Genomic DNA, 26,874 nt, shown 5'->3' on the forward strand with positions numbered 1-26,874 from the left:
ACCTGGAAAACAAGAGAGGATTTTGGGTGTTAGGATAGGAGTGCACAATGCATGCCAGCAAATCCAGTAAGATGTGGACTTAGGAACAAGTCAGAGTCCCCCTTGCTAGAATTGGCACACCTCACAGCCAGGCCAGCAGCAGGGGGTGACATGGCACAGAGTTAGCCGAGTTTTCAGCTAGAATGAGCTTCTTAAATCCCTCCCAACTGAAAAAAAGTCTTAGTGTTGAGTCTGCAGTACGGTTCACTTGCAAGAAGCAGTCAAGTGCTTCCAGCCATGGGGATAGGAGGGCAAGAAGCAGTCTGGGTTCTGACACTCGCTGCTGAAAAGCCATGCGATAAGAGGTGGAGTAGAACTTGAGAGGTTCTCCGGGTTATGTTCCTACCAGGGCACCTAAATCGTTTCAGAAAGGTCATCTGCTCTTCAAGTGTAAAATTCTTAAGGACCTGTGCTGATGCCTTATAATCCATCTACCCCAAACCTTCTTCTGCATTCCTAACCCCAATTCCCTTACTGCCACGTAAGGCAGCCTTCTTTCATCCTACCCTGCACAGTGTGCTAACATTCAGTTATGGGAAATAACACAAACTACCTCCACAACTGTCAGACCCAGCCTTCTCTTCTCCAGGCGAAAGCATCTCAATCCCGTTAGCATGTCACCCTGAGTCTCTGCCCAGCCTCTTAATCCCTTTGTTATTTTCTGTTCCCTCTCCACGTCTTGTCTGCTTATGATAGTCGCCACCAAATTCTATGTATTGAATATGTACTGTGCGTCGAGTGCACACTGACCAGGGAAAGCAACGAAGGGAAACTATAAAAGGACGTATATAACTTGGTTGGTTTTTATTAGTCTCTCTCTTCTTTGTCCAAGGTATTGTTAATCTTTGTCAAGTTCAGAGTCTACTTGGAGCAATCGTCCTAGGCTAATCCATTCTAACTTGTTGGTTGTCCTGCAAATGCTTTCACTGTGGCCCTCAGGACAGTGGAGTACACTGTCATATGAAATAGCTCTGCTGTGAATTTACTGTAAATAAAACTGGGATAAATGCATTTGCTCAGTTCCAGAGAAGACATTATCCTGCCATGTGGGTTTTGTTTCAAATGAGCTGCAAAGCCAAGTTCGTTTCCACAGAAAGGGGTTTATTTATTCAACGGAATTCACTCATTTTGCTGCATCTGGATTAATTCCATTTCAGGTCATGTCTCTAAGTAGAAAAGTAAACTGATTTGCAGCAGGCTAAATGGATATGTTGATGCACCCAACGTCAGTGAGATTTATTCCGACTAGATTACAACCCTCATGGTGTGCCAGTTGTTTTAGCTTCTATAAAGTAGTTGCAAAAGTGCACCACTTCAGTACGTGTGTTGAGAACAGCTTATCCAAGACGGGAATGTTGGGGAATGAGAGAAAACACAGATGTGCAAAATGACGTGAGCCTGCCTCCCCTTCCTCAGTCTGGAACCTCTCTTCCACTCCTCGATGTCATAAACAATATTCCTTTTATTCTATACCCATGGTCTACAAGCCACCATTTTAGATTTTTGAGTTGTATTTCATGTGGCACTGCTCAAGGTACACACCCCACCCCACCTGTGGTTGAGCAGGTCCTGGCTGGAGGCGTGCTGTGTGCTCAGCACCACTGCCCACCCCGGAGGAGGGGCAGGGGGGCCGCCACCCTCCACGCGCTGTCCCCTGTGGCTGGCTGCATACTGTCTCCTCTGCATCACTGTCCATCTTCAGAGACGCAATCTCATTGTGCTCCCGGGACTCTCAGTGTCTAGTCTATCTTGGGACCCCTCCTTTCATTTCTCCTGAATTGCTCACTTGATTCCGGCGAGCACTTCTAACGCAACGAAGCTGCTGGAAGAAATTTTACTGATTTCTATAGCTAGTCATTTCTGTAACTAGCAGTTACTCTCGAAGTAGCTTGTGGAGATGGGCCTGTGGTTTCACAGGGCGATTGTATGGATCAAACGTAATAATGTGTATAAAACAGCCATTTGTAAAGTGTAACATGCTCTCCAAAGGTAAATTATTACTGTATTATATGATTTTAGGCATTAGAACACATCTGGGTGATACATAAAAATTCAGTAAGCCTCGGTAGCACAGTTGAAAGCGAAAATTGGAGAATTGGGGGTGTTGACCCTTCCCTGGATAAGCTAGAGGCCTTTGATATTTCTTACAGCCAAAGCACGCCCATTTCATGGAGCACATACGCTCAGTTCAAGGACCGTGTCTGCGCACCAGCCTGGAGCACAGCCTTCTCTCTTGCTTGAGTTCCTCTATCCCCCACAGAGTCACCTTCCAAAATCCCCACCAACCTTCAAGGGCTAGCCCCAAACTGACCCCCTCTCCCCAGCTCTTCCCCAGACAGAATGAATCTCTTTCTCCCCAGCACTCCTGTGGGCCTTCTGGTAGAATTATTCATGCCGGTATTGATCTCCCTGAATTGACTGTGACCTGCTAAAGGGCATCTGCCAGGCCCTCCCCTCCTTCCACAAGTAACAGCTCAAAGTAGAGGATAAAGGCGAGAACTCCAGGGACCCAAAATGCCCTACAAAAAGGTTTTGTTCCCAGAGGCTGGTCTCCGATATGGAAATGTCCTTGGGTGAGCAACTTTTGGACCTGCCTGAAATGGAACAGGGTCTATTAAATAGACTCATAAAAACCCTGTGGGTACGTAGAGGTTTCTGTTTCTTCTTCTCTGGACTTTTCTGTGCATTTAAATGCTTTGTATTTTTAAATGAACATAAAAGACCCCATCCTATTGAAAAGTCACTGAGTTGAGTAACTTTCACGGTGACTTGATTTTCAGCCTGTAAGTTTCCCTGTGGTTTAAATTACAAAAGTCATTCTTTGCATCCTAACTTAGTTGTATTTTATCTGCTGAATATGGCACCCCTTGGAATTGTTAGTTCTTAGACTGTGTTTCACACCTTGCCAAGTTACACTGCATCTTTATTAAAAGGAACACCTTGTGCAGGGTGTGGGGCTCTTGGAGGATGCAAAGTACCACCTTTTAGCACATTTTTATAAAAAAAAAAAAGAATCCTTGAGCTGTTTTATTATTTTAATACTTTATCTTTGGCAGAGCGGAAAGTATTTTTTTAGGAATCATCTCTGAACTAATGAGCCATATAACTATCGCCAAGTATATAATAAGTGCTCGATAAATATTTTTAAAATAAATTAAAATACCGTCCCCTTCTAAACAAAAGATAACTTCAGTCATTTAAAAGAGAAAGCAATGGGTATGGTCTCCAATTGCTACTCCTTCGCATTTATCAGAAATCCTAGAAAAATGGGAAATTGGGGGAAAATCAGACACTGTTACGGAAACTGCATTGATGAGAGCAGATTGTAATTTTGTTGATAGCGATTTGATACACAGTTATTTGAGGGTTTTATTGTTGCTGTGGATTAAAACTGTGTTGCTACCTATAACAGAAGATTGGCCCAGAGCCCTCATCCAATGCCAGACTCCAGCATCACGTCACCTCTGTTCTTTCAACAGCAGCCCAGGGCCCCCTCTCTCAAACTGTATGCCTGAAATCCTGGCCCAGACCCCTCACCTCAAACTCCAGCCAACTTCCCTAACAACACACTTTCTCCCCTTCCCCTGCCAGATGCTTCTTGTTCTCAGACATTACGCCCTGAAATCAGGGGCTTTCAGTGAGTTAAAAAGGGAAATATAGAATTACCTAGCTCTATCCGTGTTTTAAGTGTTCTTATAGACTTAAATGAGAGCCCTTGTGCAAAACCACTTGAACTTTCTTAAGATATGCTAATTTCTTTTCTCTCTTTGATTGAACTGTTGACCTTCTGGATATAGGACTAGTTATTACCTCAAGTATGTTTGGAACTATTCTTGCCCTAACCATTCTAAAATGCAATTAGCATGAAGACATTATTGTAGGAGCCCATCACCTTGGGCTGGGATCTCATTAGACAGCACAAATCGAGCAGAATTAGCGTGCTGCATGCTATGAAAAGAAAAAGAAAAAATCTCTAAGATAAAGCTATGGCGTTGTAGGAGAAGTTACAATTAATGATTTCGTGAGCCGTCTCTTGCTCATACATTTGATTTGGATAAGGATCCAAGCACAGAGAGGGTTGAGGTTCTTCTGTTTGAAAAATGAAAGCAACTGTTTTCTCAGAACTCTGCTTATACGATGTGGCTGCTGTCATAGCTCTGGGTCAACCAAAACCAAAATAATACATTTTAGAGCTCAAGCTTCTCCACCACCACCACCCCCACCCCAAGAAATGCATCACATTTTAACACATAATCCCATTTGTCCGTGTAACAACAGATGCTAGAGAAAATGAATATTCTCTAGGCGGTAGTTAACAAACATGGGAAAACTGAGGCCCATGGAGGGGCACTAACTCGTGGGTAATTCACACTCTTTGAACATTCCCCATCTCTTCCACCATGGGGAGGAGCTCTTTATTTCTGAACTGAAAACCATTTCATGCTGCCTGCTCAGTTGTTTCTGTATGTAGCTAAATTTGGGACCAATCCCAACTATTATGAAACCATTATTATATGAATAATAATGAAGCTCCTCATTCCTGGGATCCCAAAGGTTGATATTTCCATTTCATTCTAAGGCACTCTGGATGTCCCCAGTCAGGCTTTAAATGATTGGAACCTTCGGGAGAAGGCAGCCTGATTCTGTCCTTCACCTCACTTGTAAGTCTATAATGTGTTTCAATGCGCAGAGGTGAGTCACATAAACAATAATTTCCCATTATTATAATAACATCTTTCCTTAATTGCAAACATATTTCTGACCTGAATTTATTCTTGTCATGGCTGTGTGCACAAGCAGCCATATTGACTCTACTATATGTTAATAATGTATTAATTAGCTTCCCAGTGCTGCCCAAACAAGGGACAGAAAGGATTTATCTAAATCATGACACATGAAACAATGCTAACACTTTGTTAATTATATTTTAAGGGCAGTCCCAGCTTTAGGTAGTGTAGCAAAATGTAGTCCTAATTTTTGAGAGATGGTAACAGAAAACACTACTCAATTGAGAAAGCATTTGTTTAGCACCTACTGTGTACAAACTCTTTGAGGCAAAAGAGACTAAGACAAACAAAACTGGTTAATTTCATTTTATAGTCATAGTTAAAAGGCAATAAAAGGTGAGGTAATATAAGTGTATTAATTTAGAATCAATCAGCTTAAATATATCAGCTGGAATCATATGAAATTGACAATGTCTGACAGTTTTGTACCAAACAAAATAGCAATTTCATATGAGTCAACCTGATATTAAGATACTCTTGTCATGCTGTAGCAGCTCCTAAAAACATTACACCATTCAATTTCTTTCTGTTTTTTGAATTAAATGATTCATTTCAAGTCAAAGCTGTAATTATTAGATGATCAATGGAAGGTAAATACAGGTCAGAGATTTGACTCCTGCTTTTCGTATTTATTTTTGTAGACTCAAAATTAACATATATTTTGTAGTTTTAAAGTTTTTGATTATATTAGATACTTCTGTTTATTTGATTTAGAGTCATGGACCTAAATCAAAGTGTGATATTCCTCAGCTCAGTTCTTCATACGGTTTTCTTTGTGACCATCATGCAAAACCGGCATCTGTTTCCCTCTTTTCTACAGAGATATTTGATTGCAGAACACTCCACTTGGAAATATTTCTCTATAGGAGATTAAATCTGTCATCCGGTTTTGCCAGTCAGGTTACTGAGCAATCAGAATAGGTTTCCATATATATATATTCCACTAAATCCATCTTGTAGTTCCTTCAGCACTTAACAAATATTTACCAAACACCTATTTTCTGCAAGCAGTGGAGTCAGTCCTCTGCCAAATATGAAGTTATATAAACAAAAATGTGTGCATTAATATAAATGCAAATTAATGCTAACTATAGACCAGGAGCTTCTCTAGGCACTTGACATGTATTAATCGCTTTAACCCTACCCAAGGGGGTAGATTCCATTGTTGTATTCATTTTAAAGGTGAGGGAAACTAAGGCCAGAAAGGTTAAGGGAGCTTCTAGAATCCAAACACTTAACCACGGCACTAACAATTTATCTGGTTACTGTGGGGGACCCGAGGTTAGAAAGCAGGTGCTTTTCCAAGACCATGAACTCAAAGTGTGACAAATTAGCAGTGCCTCCTATTGCCAGAAAATAGAAATATCAATCCAGGCCAATTTAGGTATAATGTCAGAAAACACTTTCACCTGTCTCCCTGGGTTTCCTCCCAGCTCAGGACACTGAGATATGCGCCCCTGTGAGGCCCCAAACACACATTGGGACACACGCTGACCAGCACATTCTTGCCGAGTCACATCTTACCCCACATCTTATCGCAGCCCTGCCGAAGGCCAGGCACTATCAAGAAAATGTTCACTCATCTTCTTCCCGTCATGCCCAATGTGTGAACACTGATAACACATCTAAATTCGAAGAAAATCAACAGAAGTCATCTCAGTCAACCTGAAAAGTCTAGTGACTCATTCACAGCCTTTTCACAGGGCTCCTGCTGGGCCACCCTGGTTCTCCTTTGCCAGCCTCCCGGCCTCCTGTAGTGCAGCCCGGGTGCAGCTCGGTGCTTGATCACGCTCTGCTCCAGGGATCAGATGAGCATGGACTTGCTTTTGCACAGGCATTGGAGTTGCTGAGCAAGCTGCCTCTGTTCTGTGCTGGCAGTGGCCCCACTACTTATGTCCCCGAGGCAGCTAAACAAGGTCGCCTTAGAAAAGATAGCAGGGCAGAAGATGCTGGCTTCTCGGCCCCCAGAGTAAATTCCATCACTCTGAAGGTAACATCACAACATCTAAATTTTACTCGATTTATGTCAGGTCTTATAAATACATAGCACCCATGTGGATGCTTAAACCATGTATGCTGACTGCCAAAAACAAAACAAAACAACATACTGTCTCATTAGAAAGGCAAGAGCTGGTAGGCCAACTCACCAGAATAAAGAAAAATGGGTACTCTAACTTCTCTCCACACACACACACACACACACACACACACACACGCACGCACATTGGTGTAGTAATGCCCAGAAGACAGTTAGTTGCCCTGGCATTGGAGGACATTTAATGTTTTCAAGGATTTTTCTTGTTTAAAGTTAAACTAGTCACATGAACTTTTTGAGCTTGCACGAGCTTAGCTTTAGGCCTCCATCCTCAGATGGTCTGGCATCTCTTTCAGCCTCTAGTAAGGCAGTAAGCAGAGTAAGAGCAAAGGCTCAAGAGCCAGACTGCCCAGGCTGCAATGCCAGCTCTACCATTTTCCAGCTGTGCAACCCAGGCAAGTTACTTAACCACCCTGTGCCTCCATTTCCTCACTTGTAAAATGGGAATAATATAACTAGAACTAACCCACGTGGGTTTGTTGTGATGATTCAGTGAAATGAATGGTAAAGCATTTAGAACAATGCATGGTTCAGAGTAAGCCCTCGACACATGAGTTTTTTTGTCGTAATAACTTGAAATAGGCTCATGTATCCCACTGAGTTCTTTTTTTGTTTTGAACTTTAATCTTTGTAGCACTTTAATCTCATTTCTTCTTTCGTGGACGGGTTAGAGGAGGATGTTTAGCCATCCTTAGAGTACAGTATTTCACTAAAAACCATTATTAAGTCTCTTCAAGTTTCTTTTCTGCAGTAAATGATCCAGATTACTTAATCATTCTGTTTTACATGCTTTAATCATTTGTTTGAACTTCTCAACCATCTACAGATTTAGTACATGCAGAAACATTGTCTAGGAAATTTTGGTTTTGAAATTCCTTATTATCTGTGGTCCATGAGCTCAAATGTTTAAAATCCATTGTTCATAATTGCAAAGTTAAGTTCTTTACCATACTGGTTGGTTGGTTTTACTCTGTTATGTTGCCATAGTCACCTAATTCTCAAATGCGTCATTCAGCCCAAGCCAAACCAGAAAAGCCCATAGGTCATTCATTCATTCATCAAGTATTTATTAAGGGCCTACTCTGTGCCAGGCTCGGTGCTAGCCTTCAGATTACAAATCCGTACTTGGAGGAGCTCACAGTTTGGGAGGGAAGACACAGAAATAAACAAACCATTAAAGTCTTACATTAGATCCCTACTTCAAGTGAGAAAGTGCCAGGATAACCCTGAGGGAGAGGGAGGAAGAATTCAGCTCTGTCTGGTGCGGGTGTGACTGGGGCCCAGGATCTAGCAAGGACGCAGAGACGCAAAGCTGCCCAGGTCAGGTGGGTCCAGGCCTGTAGCGAGCAGATCAAGAAGCCTGGGCTCCATCCTGCAGGCGTGGGGAACCAGGGGAGGGGATGTTTTACCAATGACTCTGGAAGCAATGAAGAGAGGAGACTGGAGGAGAAGTAGGATGCTGAGGTTGTGGAGAGAGATAATAAAGCCTGCATGCTAAGGAGAGGGTGACGGAAAGGAGGGAGTCGATTTGAAGAGTATTTAGAAGATAGGGCTTTAAAGACCCAGTCGAGAGGGGCGCCATATTTGGGACAGAGGAGGAAAAGAGAAGAAGTCCTGAAGGAATTCCAGGTTTCCTGTGCAGACCACACTGAGGGCCATTGCACCGTGTAGTGTCATAATCGAACAAATGCAAGTTGGCACCAAACCTTCTCCTAGACGTGCTCCGCAAAGACATATGTCCTGTTGAGAGTCAGTAGGGAATGTCAATGTCACATGCAAAGAGCAGTATATATATACACATATTCTTTACTAGTTATTCTTTTAAAAATACCCCTTAGCATATGTGATATATATGAGCTAAGATAATATTTACGTAGGAGTCTTAATTTTTAATTTTCTGGAAATTAATTTTCCAAATGCAATAAGATGTTAGCATCATTTCAGTTATCTATGCCTGACGTAGTACATATCTACTTGCTTGTTTCTTTATTTATTATCTGCCTCCACCACCTGAAGACAAGCTCCTTGAGGTCAGAGACTTTGCCTCCTTTGTTCACATCTACATTCCCAGCACCTCAAATGGGGCTTGATCCCCGATGGATGCTCAATAAATATTTGTTGAGAAAATGAATGAATTTCCATGTAAGTGAAAAGAAATACTCCTATCCTTTACTAATGAGGAAAGAAAAGAAAAGGGAAAAAAAATTTGGACTTGACACAGTTTTTCATGAACAGATCCAATTAGCAAAAATGGGACTGAAGTTTCAAAGCTATTTTTCTTCCTGAAGCTCTGCTTCTGGTAAAATCACAGCTGCCAACTTATATGGTGGTTTTAACTGCCCAGTTACAAATTCTGCACAGTTGTACACATTGGCAGAGTTCAGCTTCCTTAAATGCTGTTGGATCAGTAAGGAAATGGTGATTTTTCCTTATTGATTTAATGCCAGTTCCTCTTCTGTGAAAAAGCCCATGAGCTGCTCAGTGGAACATAGACAATAAAAACTGAACATTGGGGGAAGGGGCAGAAATTAGTTAAGTCACTCATGTTCCTCTCCAGTCAGGTGATGTTGAGACAGGTTAGTTAGCAAGTTGTTAGGCGGACAGGAAAGTCCCTGGTAAAATATACAAAAGACAGCCCTATTCTAAAACTCCAGATTCTAAAGTAACTTATTCTCTCCAGGACAAAATGTAACAGCGCTTTGAGGTTAATAAATTATCTCGTAAAATTCCTTTTGCCAGACAGAGTAGATCTGACAGCTATGAGTGGGTTATTTTGCTGATCCCTTCAGGATGGACAAACAGAACAAACCTGATAGACGAATTCCATTAAAAGGTGCCAGCTCCCCTTCCCCAAACAGGCAAGGGAAGGTATACAAGTAAGAAATTTTGCCTCAGTCACGGGCCCCCCTCCCACTCGGGAGCTGCATTTCTTTGCTGTTTAATAAACTATCCTCTTTTACAACTCCTTCCCTCTCCGTGGTCCGTGCTTCCATTCTTCGGTTTCACGAGACACGATCCTGCCGCTCACTCACAGGAAAAAGTCTCCGACATCAATGTTAAACCATTTCCACTTTCAGGCTGGAGTGTTCAGTTGTTTTCCCCCTTTAAATTTAGCAGAGTGATTATTCCTCCTGGTGGGTTGCACATATGCTCCTTTTCATCTGTGAAATAGCTCTTTCCTGGATGAACTTTAAGCTCCAAAGTAACGCATACAAAATATATCTGTTTATGAATTGTGGGAGGAATGTTTCACAATCTCGTTACTCCAAAATGGTTACACCAAACGACCCTCTCCGAGGTTCCTTTTTCCCAAGATGAAGGGAAAAGCGCTTCAGACCACAGCACTATGATGACAGTGATAATAATCATACTTTCCGTGGATCTTATTCAATAGTCTCGAAGAGGCTATCGTGTAGGAAACGCTTCAGCGGCAGATGTTTACCCTGAGCGGGACGCTGTGCTGTGCTACCGAGCGAGGAAAGGCTTGGTTCTTATCCTCTGGGGCTTACAAATTAATTAGCTGGGGAGGTACGACACAAACCACAAAGTGAAACTGATAGTCACTAATGAACAAGATGGTCAGTAAGTGCCACACAGGGTTCAGAAGAGGACAGGGGTAACCAGATAGCATTCCTAGAGGAGATGGACTTGACTTTGAGTTGGACCTTTAGTGGCGGTCTGGAGTGAGAAAAGGCAGAGTGGTGGGAGCGTTCATGGACGCCACTGCCTGGCTCGCAGCTGGCGGAGGTGGTGCTTGTGGCAGATAGGGTAGGGGATAGATTGGGGATGACCTTGAATGCCTCTCTAAGGACTTTGGGCCTGATTCTATAACTCAAGTGGAATCACGGAGAGTTGTTGAGCAGAAAGGATGTGAGCTAAAAAGTGTCTTACAGAAACTAAATCATACAGAGACCTGTGCAATGAATTTAATTGGGGTTTTTCAGAACTGAGATAAGAGACCCTGACCCAAGCTGGGGACAGTGGGACATCTCCCTCATGTGGTACATATCTGGGAATGCTTCGGAGGGATTTCTGTAAAGTTGCACTCCGTGTACCTAGCTGTCCCCGCACGGTAAGGCAGTGGCGCTGTGATGTGCAGTGCTTTAAAGTAGCCTCGTTCTCTTAGAGCCCCACGGTTTGCACGTGGAACAAGCCCAGGTGTGGCCTATACGCAGATCTCAGAGAATCCGGGCACCTTACAGTATAAAAGCTGGGAGCAAGCTCAGGGCCTGCAAAGCCCACCTCCTCGGCTTCCCTGCACAGAAGCCAGCCCTGCTCAGTTCACGCAGCTCATCAGTGACAGATCCAGGGAGTGACCACATCTCCTGGCTGTCCTCCAGCCATGCGTCCAAAGCCAGTCCGAATTCTGCTTTGAGGCGTATGTGTGTGTACAAATTCTGGCAGAATCCAGAAGAGTTTTCTGGCCCTGAGAGAATCGAAGCTCCTTTCCTTTACTCACCTTTAATCCTTTACTTTAATCAGAGCCCCACCCCCCAGATCCAGTCCCTACCTGGACCCCCACTTCATTTCTGCCAAATCCCTGCCTCCAGGTTTTCCCACAACAGCCCCTCTGGCGTCTAGTTCTCTGCTCACACCCTGTTGTTTCTCGTGTCCTGCCATTGACTGCACTGTCCTCTTGGTCTGAAACCCTGGTAGACCCCTGCTTAGGCCTCACCACCTTCAGGAAACGCCCCTGGCCTCGCCCCTTCCTTAGGCTGACTTAGCCTCCCTCCTGGGAGCGCCCATGCTGCCCTGCACAGAGTTGCAGCACTGTGTCTCCATGATGTCTTCTAATTGCCTCTTTATGGGACTGCCTCCACCCTCCAACAGTGAGCTCCCTGAGGGCAGGAACTGTGGGGATGCATCACTGAACACCCCACATCTAGCCCAGTGCCTGGCACATATTAGGCATTTAAAGGTCTGATGAAGGAATGAATGACATTTGCCTTCTTGGTGCATTTGTTCACTTAATAAATATTTACCGAGCAATTACTTATAATCAGCATGGCAGTAGTCACCCTTAAAATATACCAATGTACTCAAGCTCCAAATTATACATGCATGAATTATGCATGTAGAGTGTTAACTGCACACGCAGCGGAGACTGTGTACATAACTGCACATACCGGAACTAGCAAAGGCAATCAACGGTGTGCCAGATGTCCCTGAAATGTACAAAGAACCAAGACCCAAAAATGACAGTTAGCTCCATAAGCCCTCTAAAAGAAAAAAGAAAAAATGCAAAAGAACAAAAGAACCTCTCGCAGAAGGAAGTGGCTATGGTTTTTTTCTGTGCACCCCAGCCGGGGGTGGGAAGCTTTATAAAAGCATTCTATGCCGGGGAGGTTCATGTAAGTCTGAGTTCCTCAAGGGTTGGCTTGAGGAGCTGTTAGGGAAATTCACTGCCATGCAGGAGTCAGGGGACTGTTTTTTATTCCACTGGAAACTGTTAATGAGGACTGCATTAGCGGCCCCTTATTGCATTGCCTGATAAAGAGACAGCAGGTTCGCCCAAGCAATTCTGGAGCCCTGATCACTGCCAATTAGGGGAGCATTGTCTGGCTGACATAATCAAGTGAGTATAAATATATTTATTGTGATTAGAATGGGGAAGGAAGATAGAGAAAGATTCAAGCAGAAGCTGCCACCCCTTGCCGGGCTCCAGCTTGGATCAAACTCAGTGCGTCTGTCACCAGGTGCTCAGTAAAAGTCACTGGCTTTCTGAGGTGGAATGCACAGTTGCGAATTCAGGGCTAGAATTGTTTTTTTCCCAGAAGGGGCCCTCTCTTCCTTATTTTTCCTCCTCGCTTCTTCCGTTTTTCCATGTTCACTTCTGCAAAAGATGAACAGGGTATAGAAACCAGACGCCACGTTGATCACATTTTAATTCTGCCCTGTCGCCCAGGCCACCCCCCACTTTGCCTACCTGCAGTTCAGAATTAGCTCAAGGAATAGTGCTGTGACAAGACTCACCACAGGCGCTGCCTGCCTGGCTGTGCAAGTCCGTGTGGCACAGGGTTTATCTCATTGTGGACTTGTGGAACTTTCGTGGGAATGTCTGTGATGTGTCTCAGAGCTGGGGTAGAAATACCCTGATAAAAACAGTCCCCTGCAGTGGACTAGATATGGGAGGAATTTCTCACATTTCAAAGGCTAAAAAAGGCTAAAAAAAAAGAGGGCATTTAAGTCCCAGCTGGGGGGCATTCTCGTCTTAGTGGAGAGTGGGGTCTGTTTATGCATCTGTACAGACTTCAAAATGCAGGCTGCATCTCTTCATCCCCAAACAACTGACCATATTGTATTTGTTATAGGAGAGGCGGATGACAAATCTGGTCTCATGACTGAATTTCAACTCCAGTCAATGTAGAGCCAGTCCATCAAACATGTGACTTTTTTTTCTCGCCCTTGACTATTTTATAACAGCCGTTTTAAAGCTGAGTTGATTTCAGCTATTTCCTCTGCCCTCCTCATGGGTATGCTGCTTTGTTCAGTGCTTGAGGGCTGAAGACGCTTTCCACCGGCTACAACAGAATAAGAAACCCCCTTCCCTGGGTCCCGTTCCCTTCAGTTTGTCTTCACAATGGCAAATGGCTCTCAGCCTGTCTTCTTGACTTTAACAAACACTATTTTATTACTGGTAACACAGATAAAATATGCGACAATGTAAGGGAAAGTAGAGATACACAAAATAAATAAGGGGCCCATGTAGGAGAAAGGTCATTCATAGAGATCACTCAGCCTAAGGATATCTGACTACTCTTATTCAGCCTATTCCTGCTAAATGTTTCCTTCTTCTGCAGCTCAGAAATAGTCAAGGTCAAACTTGTCAGCCAGCTACCAGAAATATGTATTTCCTTTGCTTTTCAGATCATAATGGACAAAACACTTCTGTCTTCTGTCTTCTACCTCTTGCCAGATACATTGTTTTTTGAGAACTATTGCTCATTTATCTCCAAGAGAGAAAGAAAGTCATTCCATATTGACCTGTTAACAAATTATCACTTACAATGAAAATACAGAAGAATTCTCTCACTCTGTGAATAAATGGGTTATTCGTCTGGGCTGAACGTGGCTGATGGACAGCCACTATTCCCCACCCTGGCTTAATTTTCTCCCATTGGTTTTTGTTTCCTTGTAGCAAAGAGAATTCTCCGTTCTTTGTTTGAGTCTCCTTTTGAGGAATGGACCTGTCTCCTCTGGGTCTGCTTCTTTTGTGAGCTGGTTAGATTAAACCCCTACCATTTACTGAGTAGCCTGTTGTGTTGGGTGCTGTGCGTTTCTTTGAAATCCTACTTGAAAATTAGACAAAGTCACTAATCTGAATGCTAACTCCCTCCTAACCCATTGTTCTGCTGCTGTGTAAATGGGGGCATTACATCGCCACGGACCACGTTATTATTAACTGAGCTTGAGCTCTGTCGTCGGCAGGACCTGGCTGGTAGAGCAGTGTAGTCCTGAACACCTTGCTTCTCTCTTCCTAGTCACACAGTCTTTGTTACAAATGCTGATGGGAACAACAGAACAGTCTGTTCTTTGCTGTTCTCCATAACGAGATAAAGCTACACAGAGAGTGAAGAGCCCTGTCTAACTATATAATGATGGTACAGATTACATGTGGCTGTAAGAAGGTATTTGGGGCCCGAGCATTTAGGTGACACTTATGTGTTGTATTTGATGCAAGTCATTTAGTGAAGGGGATAAAACCTCTTGGACACACACAAGGCTCTTGACCTGGTTGGACATTACGTTTTACAGCATTTTGATTCTGTTTAGTCAGGGTAAGTCTTGCTAGGACATGGTAAGAGCGGGTAGCAGTCTAGTTAATAACATTGTATCAATGTCAGTTTCATGGTTTTGCTGCTGTACTGTGGTGCTGTAAGATGTCACCAGTAGGGTGACAACAGGATAAAGAGTACAAGGGAATTCTCTGTACTATTTTTGCAGTTTCCTGTGGGTTTACAATTATTTCAAAATAAAAAGTTTAATGACAGAGAGAAGAGAGAGACAGAGAGAGAGAGACAGAGAGAGATTGAGAATATGAATGAGGCGGGAGTCAGGAGAAATGAGTACTCATCTTGGTTTTAGTCCCTGGCTGGACAAATATTTACATTTTGTTGATCTCTTTCTCCCTTTTTCGCATATAGACTTTGTAAGCAGTCAGGTATAAAAACCAGGGCTCGTTTTTTTCTATAGAAGAGAAGAAAGAAGTAGGAAGAGCTAAGAGAACCCCTGCCAACGTCCATTAGAGGCCTACTTCCTGCCTCTCCCCACCCGCTTTGCTGACACAAACTTACCTTCTTCATACACCCTCCCTTCCCATTCACGGGGAGATGCCTCGCCTGCTGCTACAAATGAACCCCTTCACCTGCACAAGGCATCCATTCCTTCCTGCTGCTCCAAAGGCTCAGTGCTTCTCCGTAATCTTCCCGTGTGGGTTCCTTCTCACCTGGGGTTTTAACAACCATCTGTAATGAGAATAGCTCCCAAATTTATATGTCTTCCCAGACCTTTTTGCTGAGAGCCACACCTCCATATTCACCCCCTGGCTGGGAATCTCTACCTAGATGTTTCACATTTCAGATTCCTTCCAATTAATCTTTTCTTCCTATATTCCCTTATCTCCAAATATGTTATCTCCATCTACGGAATTGCCTGCAGCAGAAATGAAAGAGCCATTCTAGACCCATGTAGCTCAGTGTGGTAGCTGCTAGCCACATGTGCTCTTAAGTACCTCAGAAGTGGTGGGGCCAAATTGAGATGCACTGTAAGTATAAAACACACATCAGACTTAGTTCAGAAAAAAGAATGCAAATTATTTCAATAATATTTTACACTGATTTCATGTTGAAATGATATTTTGGATATATTGGGTTAAATAAGACAAATTATTAAAAATAGTTTACTTCTTACTAGAATATTTAAAATTAAGTGTGTGGTTTGCATTTTGCATTTCTATTGGATAGTGCTGCTTTAGACTTACCCACCTTTTAGTCACTCCCAGTTGGCCAAAATGTCACAGTGATTCTCTCCAGTCAAGACAAGGGAAATTAGTTAAGCGCACAGGTTGAGTCTGAATCCTGGCTCCACTATTTGTTGATGTATGTGAACCTGGGTGTGTATGTAACCTCTCTGAGCCTGTTTCTCATCTGTCAGGTGGATATAAAAATAATTCTACTTCTCAGGTTTTTTGTAAGCGTTCAATTGGATGATATGTGGAAAGCGCTTCCTATGGAGATAAAAGCTTGTGCAAAGGTTCAATGTCAAGGGAAAGAGCATGGCCTCTCCTGGTCATTGCTCAGGCCCTCATCATGTCTAGCCAAGACTAGTACAACAGTTTCTCCATATCCAGTTCACCCTGCCTTCCAGTCTCCATACTGCCAGCAGATTAAATATTTCCTAATGCAAATGTTATCAAAATTTTTAGCGATTCCCCATCACCTTTGAGAAAAAGTCCACAGTCCTTGGCAAGCTACACAAGGCCCTCCACGGTCTGCCCCCGCCCCCATCACCAATCCCATCTCCCGCCCGTCCACAACGGCCATAAAACTAACCAGGCTCCCCAACTCTGATTTGCATGTACCATTCTCTCTATTTGTGCTGTCCGTGCCCTCTACTTGTCCACAAGGCTCATTTTATTTGTCACCTCATTTGGGAAGCTGCCCCGGTCCCATCCCAGGCTGGATTAAGAATCACTCCTCCAGGTTCCTCAGCCACTTGAGGTTTGGCTCCATTGTCACCCCGGTCTCACTTGTTTGGTTGACTTATCGGTCTGTCCTCCAGGACTAGGAGCCAGCCAGCTGCAGTCTAGGATGGATCTCCTTGCTGAGCAGTGCCTGGCACAAAGTAGGGCCCGCTAAGTGTTGGTTGAGCAAATACATAAAGCATAGGTGATACTGAAAAACATAAGGAGCGTGAAAGCCCGGTGAGGTCAAGCAGCAGGAAATTTGAGGATTAGCCCAGGGAGAAATCGCCGCTACCTGACCATGCAGAGTTCAGAGAGAGAAAAGAATCTGGGCAAGGAGTCAATAATGGAGGATTTGATGTGAAAGACTATGAAAAAAAGAGATTATGAAAAGAACAGAACCACATTTGGTAGTGCTGGTGGTTTAGTAACTTCCTCTACAGTGGTTCCAGGAAGAGACAAGGCTCTAGGAAGGCACAAATTATGTAAAGAAAGGATGAGGGAGGAGCAACCAATTTGAGGATTATTTGTCATCAGTACTAGAAACATGGTGATCCACGTAAATGTCAACCTGGCCATCGCGTGATGGGACTAATAATTCACTGGGGCTGGTACCTAGGAATTTTTTACTGTGGTGCAAATGCCAAGCATGGAAAAATTTGACAGGTTATAGATATGAGAAAGCAGACAACAGATTTGAGAATAACGATGTGAAATGCCAGAATAATCACCAGAGGAATATCTGAATATGTAAGAGGGCTTAAAGGATTTCTGCTTTACTGCAAGTATGGATTACAAGAAAATTCACTTATAAAAACAGAAATTTCGATATAAAGCCCACTTATCAAAACACGTACTATCCCAGAATGCCAAATGATGAAAGGATGCCTTTTGATCTACACAATATTAAAAATTACAAATAACACAAGGAAGGTAGAGGAAGTAGGAAGTAGGACATTTTGTGGCTCACAGGATACATGAATGAGAAAATATGTACTTCCGTGTAAAAACTACAACCTTCACAAGAACACCTAAAGGCTTCATTCCAAGACCTCAGGTCTCATCCCACAGGTTAACCCGCTTCCCGATTTTCACATATGAAATATTGTGGGATGGGCGTTGTGCGAGGGGAAAGATCAGTGGGCAGACTGGAGAGGAAAGGGTGAAAAGATCACATGATTCCTTGCCGTTATTCTTAACTCTTTGAAATTTCCGCGGAGAAAGTAAACATTTGAGATATACTAGAAAACTGTTGGGTGTCTGAATTCCAACTGAACTGGGCAATCTGTATGTTATCTAGCAAACTGCCTAGGTGTGGTACGCGCTTTCTCATTCACGCCACCTGAGAGCCACCACTCTCAGTCAATGTTGACTTCTGGTGCAGAAAGAGGCAATTGCTGACGACTATTGGATCCCATTGTGTGGCAGGCACACAAATTATTATTCCTGTGTTAACCATGAGGAAGCTGAGGCTTGGAGGATTAAATAATTTGCCGAGGGTCACCCAGATGGCTAGTGGCAGAGTCAGGCTTTGAATTCTCGCCGCCTGACTCCAGAAGCCCATGCACTTGCCCACTGCATTTGACATGGCAGCAGTACCAAGCAAGGGGTAGATATATTGAGTCCCCCAGAAGAATAAACGCAACCGAGAGCACAGAGTATGACAGGGGCCGGCCCTGAGTAAGGCCTTGAGGGAGCAGTTGAAGTCACGCCAGGTGCCTTTGTTTAAGTTAGAAAAATGTGCCCCTAACTTTAGACAGATCCGGCCCCATACTAGGACTCACAACCTGATTAGAAGAGCACCTGATCGACTTGAACTTCCACTGCAGTCTCAGCCAAGAGCCTTGTGCAGTGAACAACCTGCACAACTGTACATAGCAGCCTGAGTTAGATGGCAGAAGGAGAAGCAGTGCAGATGCAAAGACAGGGTGCTTAGGAAACAATGAGAAACTACCAAAGCACATTGCCTGGAGTATGTGGTCTTCTGCAGTCAATTTAGAGAGACAGAATGGGGAGAGATTGCTGAGGGCCCGAAATGACAACAGGAGAATCTCCAGTCGATCTGGAAGGCACTGGATCTGAATGTGCAAATGGCTCTCATTAAGTGTTTGTCAGAAAGCTTTGACACACAGGGGTCTTTGCTCCCTCAAGCAGGTATAATAGGGTACAGGGAGAATGGAGCATGGAAGGTAAGGTAACAGCAGCCTGTTTAAAAGACACAATAAAAGGAAACTCAGCAGCCTGGAAAAGAGGACAATGAGCAGGGTACAGAAAACACGAAAGAGTGGCAGTGAGTAAGAAGATGAATTTCTTCCACTTCGCATTTCCCCAAGTATGACCCTCAAAGGAGAGGTGACCCTTTCCTGGTTCATTTTCTTTTCTTAGAGGGTTCTTAGACTGGCATATGAGGAAATGGCCACAGGCCCGGCACAGTGATTTCGGCAAGGCATTTGGCTGTATTCTTCATGAAACCCTAGGGAACAAAATGCAGAAAGACAGGCCAAATGATAAATGCTTAATCTGGTGGGTTTGGATTGATACTCAAAGAATGTTGATTAATAGGTTAAGACCCCCAGAGGGAGTCTTAGGTAAGAAACTGACTTCTGAGGTAACCAGCTTGTTTACGACCACACAGCTGGCGAGGGAGGAGTCAGGATTCGAACCTAGCTCTGCCGGACTCCAAAGCCCATGTTCCATTTATTATGGAATAAAGACCAAAATGGCATTAAGTTTCCTTATGAAAAAAAAATCGTCGAAAGAGATAACCAGAGGGTAGGAATACAAATCTATGTGGCAGATGGAAGAAACTGCCAATGGGGGAGGACAAAAACAAGATAAAAGTCAAAAAGATTAAAGATGAGCCTCACATTTTGGTTCCAAAAAATCCCCTGCAGAAGGGAAGCGGCCTGGCTTGACCCCTCTGCATGCTGGGAAACACTTGGGGTTTTGTCATAGTTGTTGTTTAAACTCCCCAACAACCAACAGCGTGACACATTATTAAAAATCTACTGTACAGATGAAGTAATTAAGTTGTCCTATTCTACTCAGCCTGGCTCAGACCATATCTTGAACACTGGGTTCAATTCTAGGTTAACACATATTGAACATTGAAAAACTGCAATGTGACCTGAAGAAAATGACCAAGAGAGCAAGGAGTCTGAACCCTGGTACATAGAGGGTGGTGGGGGACCCCGGGGATATTCTTATTTGGGGACTTGTGAGCATCATCTTCATATAGTCAGTGTTTTTATTTCTTGGGGCAAAATTCAGACTGAAAATTATAGTGAGACATTTTGGTTCGATATAACAATTCACCAAGATGTTAGTCCACTACTCCCAGTTGCATCCCGCCCCATGCCCACGCTCTGTCATCCCAATAAAGTAGGGAAAATTGGGCCAACTTTTGGGGTCACTTCGAACTTTGAGAACCTGAGTTAGGGCCCTACTTGATCAAAACTGGCAATTAAAAAAAAAGAGTACTACTTTAAACAAGGCGAATACAGGTGTTCCTCAGTTTAAGCAAACTCAAATTAAGACCTAAATTTCCAAAAAAATGAGACTATTATAATTATTCATTTGATGGAAGTAATTTGCAATATCATTCCTTTTATTGGCAGCTTTTTAGTACCTTTATGGGGAGACTTGATATATAAAAAATGTAATTACCTCCAACTTTTCAGGAAAGACATATCGAATGAAGCAATGTTATATAGGTTATGTCTACTTTTGCAAGCTTTGTGACCAGCGAACTGAAAAATGACACTCATTCCAATAATAAATAGGGGCTTGGGAACATAAGTAAAAGTGACAAGAAGAGTAAAGTAGTTGCGGTTATGCAGTCATCTACTCTACCTTCTGGGCTTTGTCCAGATGAGAATTAAGATAAGCCAGATGGTGAGGGAAAGGAAAGAGGACGCTGAGTGTACTGTAACATTTGTGAATGGTGTTGGTATCACAGCCCTGGTGACACCAGGGCAAGACCATGGAGCCTTTCAAGTATGTGATAAATGAGCCACTCATTCCAAGCCCAAACCGATAGGAACAAACGTGAAGTGAACAGAAGGGAAGAGAAGGAAAAGGGACCGTAAACCCTGGGGGTACCTTGGAGGGGTAATCATGATTTGAATAGAAAATAGAAAGTGATTTAAAAAATGAACCCTACAGACTTATAAAATGTCTGTCTGTCTCTTTCTCCCACTTACACTCACATCCGCCACGACCCCTCCAGCTCTTCTTATAGGGCTCATTTAATAATTTCTGATTCTGGGTGGGTATTTTTAATGCTTCATTCATGTTGGGGTTTTGACAGCACGATTCATGGTGTCCCTGTAGACAGTTGTTACTGCTTTAGGAAACAATAACGATAAAACGAGGAAATGGCACCGGATCCATCAGTCTCGCAGCAGAGTGGGACTGGAAGAAATATCTCCAGAGGGTTAGTGGGCTCTCTCTGTTTCATTTTTGTTGTGGTTTGGGATTGACATTTTCTTGTGTCATTTAAATAAGAAAAGTATAGGAGATTTCAAAACAAAAGCATTTTAGACATACTTTTTCTAACTAGGGTTCATGGTAAGTGAGTAATGTTTCAAGGAGAAAGAAAAGAACTTGAAAAAAACAGAATATATTGTAAGGATAGTTGATGGTGGGAAAGGTGAGAAAACCATGACAGAGACAGAGAACAGTAGATGGAGAGGGAAGGAAAAGAACAGAACAGTAGCGTGTAAGTTTATTAACTGAGATTGTGTCCATTTCTGCAGTTGCCTCAAAGCACATGATTGCTTGGTCGAGGTCAGCCAGGTTTATTGCAGTCTTTGCCTCTTTGACCAAGGAGTGATGGGCTTGAATTTCATGGGAATGAGAGAATTGTTGCCATCAATTTCTTGGCTGCAGGACAGCCACCCAGGAAGGTGCAGGGAGCCCTAAGCTAGTTAGCAATTATCCTGAACGAGTACAAGCCTTTCACTGTTTTGCTAGGACGGCAGAGGCCTCGTGGGGTAAGGAGTCAGCAGACGTGTGCTCTCATCTCTAGCCTCAGTTTCCCAGCTATACAAGGTGAATGGTAATAATAATACATCTTGCAGAGGGTGACCATTTGTGAAGCCCTTGGCATGTGACAGACCATCTCAATAAATGAAACTTGGTCTTAGCTGGTTGCTTCTAGACTTTGGTGAGGCTTGGTCTGGGTGCTCTCCCAATGTGGCGGCCCCAGGGCTTCCTGTTTAAAGAGAGCGGGGCAGTGACTGAGCTCTGGGCTGACCGCCAGGTTTAGAAGCCAGATGAGTTTTCTGTTTCGCAGTCTCGCATTCCCCACTTCCTTTTGGTTAGTGCTCTTTTCTCTTTCCTTACTGGGTTGTCTTGATTACCAGGCATTGTACCTTCTGATGCATTGTGACCGGGGGGCTCCATGGAGAGTAGAGAGAAGCTAGCACTAGCCCAGGGTGAGTGAGGAAAAATGGGGACTTGCTGAAAAGGAGTACATGCTTGGTGGATATCCACTTTAAAAACTGTTTTGAAATTTTTTCTCTACAAGGAAGGATGGTAGATAGCTGAGATGCGAAAAAAATGCTTTGGAGAAAAATGCTAAACTGTCGAACGCCGACTATGAGCCAAGCATTCAATATAACTCCTACAACTCTGGAATCCGGGTTATGATCTGGATTCTTGAAGAGGAAACTGAGGCTTGGCGAGGTTAAGGTTCCCCAGCTACCACGTAAGCAACAGATTTGAAACCAGACCCGTCTGACACCCACAGCTGCTGGTAACCTCACCTTGCAAAGAGTGGCAAGTTGGGTAGAAAAGGATTGAATTTGCTTGAGTTTGATAGACTACATATATTACACTTAAACAAAAAGATATTTTTCTTACAAAAAGTTTGAGGGCAAATAAGATTCTATGTGACGTACTTTGAACTAAAAGAAGTTATGTTTTATACGTCAGATTGGTGTTGATTAAAGAAGAATGGGGTAATAAATAATCAGAAGAAGGACTGTAATTTAATATAACAAAAAATAATTTTAAAAAAATCAGAAAAAGGAAGAACAAACAACCCTTTGTCTGGGCAACCCTTTACAGGGCAAGGGAGGAAAGGGGACCTGCCTGGGGGGCGGGGGGCAGCCTCCTGATTTGTCTTCTCCTCTTCTACTTCCCTCCCCTCAACATCCCTCTCACCCAAGAAACGAAAAACCTTACGCAGGAAAAGAGGAGATTAAAAAAGAGGAAAGCATCCTTGAGACCAATGAAATTGCCCTAATCCACAGTGACAGACAGACGCCTGCTGAACAGCAATTTGATTAAATAAGGATATAAGGGATTTAGAGGGACTCTCTGGTTGTGTAAAGTTTATAAGTCCTTGAAATATATTTATTTGCCTTCCAAACCTAGAAACCAAGTGCCTTCTAGCTGGGGAGATGGTCCCCACTTGGGAAATAGGAAGAAATGTCCAGGCAAGGCCAAAGCGGGGACTGAAATCCTCAGAGGCTGGCAGAGGGTCTGCAGGAGGGGCACTGCAGAGAGACGGTCAGGTGGTTAGGTCTTCAGATCGGGGTGAATACGGGCGGCCTCACCGAGGGGCGATGGGCTGAGCTGGAGGCCCGTCCCAGACGGGAGGCAGAGAAGAGCTCAGCTCGCCTGCCCACTCTTCGTGTCTCACTCAGGAACCCACTGCCCATTAGTTACCTGTCATCAGCGAGAGCGCAGTTGCTGCTTTCCTCAGAAGTGAAGCCACCAGGAGATGAATGTTATGTGGGGAACACACCTGCACAGATAGATGGGGAACGCCCTGCAGCTGCTTTCGTAAGCGGCTCCTTGTGGTCTCCACATCTAGCATCAGCAGATCCGCCGTGAGGAACTATTGTTCTCGCACAAGCTTCGGAGAGCCCCTCCAGTTCCACGTGGTCACCCCTGCCAGTCATGCAGAGGATCTGTGCTTTCCTGGGGCTTAGGAGGGGGGAACATAACAAGTCTCCTGGGAACAAGAGGAAAATAAGAATGTGTGGAAAATCATTCTAAACGGACACTTGCCCAGGGTGCTAAAATCTCAGCCAACCAGCCAGAAATGGTTTGGTGGCGTATATTTTGCTTCTCTTGGTTTACTTTGGTTGCAATAAAATCAGACATGTTTATATCCCATGGAGAGAGCGCCTGTGGAAACAGGCCAGATCCTCCTGAGAAGGCTGTTTATTCCCCTGGGATCCTGAAACTAAAGAGAAATGGTCCTGCATTTGACTTGGAAGGTCCAGGTGAGCATACGAAGTGTTGGTTGGAAACCTTTTAAACCTTTAAAAGAATTATATTCTTGTTATATAGAATATAGAGTTATATTCTAAGAATATAACTCTTGTTATATTCAAGAGTCAACTGATGGCCTGTCCCAAGTGTGTGTGGCTGCCTGCAAGCTGGGTCAGAGCTGCCACAATCCAACTCCCACTTCACCTTCCGCACCTGACCACAGAGCTGAGTCTCCAGAGAAAGCAGCAGAATCCTAGTAGAGTAGGGTTCGAGGGTCTCTATTTTCAAGGCTCCAGAGGATGAGTTAGAAGTAATTCAAGAGCAGGCACAGCAGAGCAATATGTAAGCCTTGTGAGACATTCAGAGAGACGGTTAACATTTCCAACATGGCCAGCTGACTAACGGTCTCCTGTTAGCAGGGATTCTGCCGGTTTAAAATAGAGCAAAAATGTTGTCATTTGAGAAACTCAAATGAGGAAGCACCGGCCCTTAATCTCTTGGTCATGCTCAGCTTTTTTCTTTTTCTTTTTTCACTTTCTTTCCCAGAATAGATTGATTCTGGTCTCTAAAAGGGTAAACAGCTGCTGACAGGTGAGTTCTAGGTAGTTATCCATCCTACGCTTACAAATTTTCAAGGTTAATGATTTGTGTTGAAACTCCTACTGTATGTGTCCTTTTATCTGCACCCTCCAGGTGTGGCTAGAGCCTTTGTGCCTTAGTTTGTCACCTCTCACTGGGCATTGGACATAGGAACAGGATGCTGAGATAACTAAGGCAGTAAGGCTCCAGCCACAGCTGGAAGGTTCAGACAAAAGAAAAACAGCAGAGGTTTCAACACAGATCATTACCCTAGAATCAAAAGCCGGAGTGAGGGACTAGTCACTGGGAGATGAACGGGGGCCACCTTTTCAGGAAACTCAGAGGGAATTTAAGCATCAGGAAATGTGTCAGAGCAAATGACTTCCAATTATTTTCCATCTAAGCAATTCTGTATTTTATGGGTTTTAGACTCTTTGAATTGTTAAAATCTAAATGCCTTAAAACACACAAGAGCCAATGAGGACAATCGCCAAACCTGTCTAGATAAAGGTTGTGGGGACTCAAGATGCAAAGAAGAGTTACAATATGGAATCCACGGTGTGGGGTGCACCATTGCCCTCTATTGGATTCAATAAATCAGGCTTTTAGTGGGAGTGCGTGTTTCCTGATCTCTGGCTGAGTTTGATGAGAAGCCAGGGCACCTTTCAGTGGGAAATTAATTGATGCTTGTAAAGGGGTCCTTCTACCTGCCGCCCCTTCCCTGAGGAAATCAATGACAGTTGTAACTCTGATGGCAGGTCATTTATCATGTTTTTTATTCACTCAGCGTACAATTACTAAGCGTCTCCTAAGCACTGGCTAGGTATTGTAGGGAATCTAAGAGTAAATAACAACACCAACTACTATAACCGTTGATTGGATGCCTGCTGTGCACCAGGATCTTTGTACACATTAACAGACAACAGGCCCATGAAGTAAGCGTGCTCATTCCCATCTTATGGATGAAGAAACTGGGCATGTGGGGAGTAAATGGCACGTCTTAGAGTTAAATCCAGATCCATCTACTCCGAAAGCCCACGCTCTGTTCACTAAGGTACAACCCTTCTCCTCAAGAAGTTTACCAACTATTAGCAGAGACAGGATACAGATATAAACGTCTATGCCAGGGGCTGGCAAACGACGGCCAGTAGGCCCAATTTGACCCATCGTGTATTTTTTACCGCAAGTGGAGATGGTTTTTACATTTTGAAATGGTTGGAAGGAAATCAGAAGAAGAAGAGTACTTTGTGGCATGTCCACATTATATGAAATTTGAATTTCAATGTCCATAAATAGTTGTATTGGAACCATCTACACCCACGGCTTCACTCTTCTCTCCAGCTGCCTCCCTGACTGCAACAGCACAGCTGAGTGGCTGTGGCAGAGACTGGACAGCCGTAAGCCAAAAGTGTTTACTCTCTGGCCCTTACAGAAGAGGTTTGACGGCTCCTCGTCTATACACCAAGGTAGAATGTGATATATCAATAGGAGAGGTTTTTCAAAAGGGTTTTGAGAGTTAAGAAGAGGGAAACTAATATTTATTTAACCCAGGCTGTGAGGTGTTACAAGGGTTATACAAGTGTGCTCTGTTTTAAGACTCAGTGACGGAAATCCAGACTTCAAAAGGGATAAATTAAAAGGTAGTGATTTGCATAACAAATTTTCCTTTTCATTTTGTAAAAGGATTCACTATGGGGTTCCTTTATGGAATGAGCTTCCCTAATGCATGCTAATATGATTCCATTTACAAACACTCTATTCATAATAACTTTTCAAGAACACGTCTATTTTGTACAATGAGGCTGGGCTATAATCTTTTTATAAAGTTTTCTACTGAACAGTCATGGCACTGGCCCTGTCAGTTCCAGAGGGGAATAAGCCTCTGCCTTCTCACTGTCTCCAATAGAAAGGCTGTGGATTCCAAGGGTCCTCATAGGTCAAGTTCAATGGCTGGTATCATTTGACATTTTTAGCCAAGCTCCTCTTGGTAGCTGCAGCCAAAATCCTAAAATGTAAACTCCTCACTATTCCATCGCTTCATTTCATGAGCAAGATAAATTCACACAAACTACGTTTGTTGCTAATATCCTGGTAAATATGCTGCAAGCAATACAGTTGACCTTTGAACTACAGAGGTTTGAACCAAGCACACCACTTATACAAGGAGTTTTCTTGATAAAGACCCATACTGTTTTCCATCCGAGGTTGGGAGTCTACCTTGGATGTGGAGGCCAACTGTATGCTTTGATCACTCTTTATATGGGGGACTTGAGTATCCTCAGATTTTGGTATCTGCAGGGGGTCCTGGACCCAATCACCATGGATACTGAGGGACAATTACGTTTTGGGGGAGTCAAAAGTTAAACGTGGATTTTGGACTGTCAACACCCATGCCCCCCCCCCCCATGTTGTTCAAGAGTCAACTATCTACTTATAAAGAGCAGTGTTTCTCTCTTTTTTCAAGG

At 43.5% G+C, this 26,874-nt stretch overlaps 1 protein-coding gene and 1 long non-coding RNA gene across 5 annotated transcripts in view; one reads left to right on the top strand and one right to left on the bottom strand.

Annotated features, from left to right (window-relative positions):
* GRAP2 (GRB2 related adaptor protein 2) overlaps window positions 1–26,874 on the top strand; it is a 65,841-nt gene that overhangs the window by 10,925 nt on the left and 28,042 nt on the right. The window contains exon 1 of one of the 3 annotated variants that reach the window (XM_074326429.1): window positions 12,228–12,496. The exons of the other annotated variants lie outside the window; for them this stretch is intronic. The gene's annotated coding sequence lies outside the window, so the exon portion shown is untranslated. Of the gene's footprint in view, window positions 1–12,227; window positions 12,497–26,874 lie in introns of those variants that run through there. 3 annotated transcript variants of the gene reach the window in all.
* LOC141570186 (uncharacterized) overlaps window positions 12,492–26,874 on the bottom strand; it is a 36,496-nt gene continuing 22,113 nt past the window's right edge. Inside the window, exons 1-4 of one of the 2 annotated variants that reach the window (XR_012494140.1) lie at window positions 24,035–24,253; window positions 23,279–23,567; window positions 16,565–16,754; window positions 12,492–15,386 (exon numbers count right to left, since the gene is read on the bottom strand). This is a non-coding gene — a long non-coding RNA (uncharacterized LOC141570186). Of the gene's footprint in view, window positions 15,387–16,564; window positions 16,755–23,278; window positions 23,568–24,034; window positions 24,254–26,874 lie in introns of those variants that run through there. The other variant, XR_012494141.1, reaches the window with a different exon arrangement.

This window comes from Rhinolophus sinicus, linkage group LG02 (genome assembly GCF_036562045.2).
Source record: "Rhinolophus sinicus isolate RSC01 linkage group LG02, ASM3656204v1, whole genome shotgun sequence".
Lineage (NCBI taxonomy): Eukaryota > Metazoa > Chordata > Mammalia > Chiroptera > Rhinolophidae > Rhinolophus > Rhinolophus sinicus.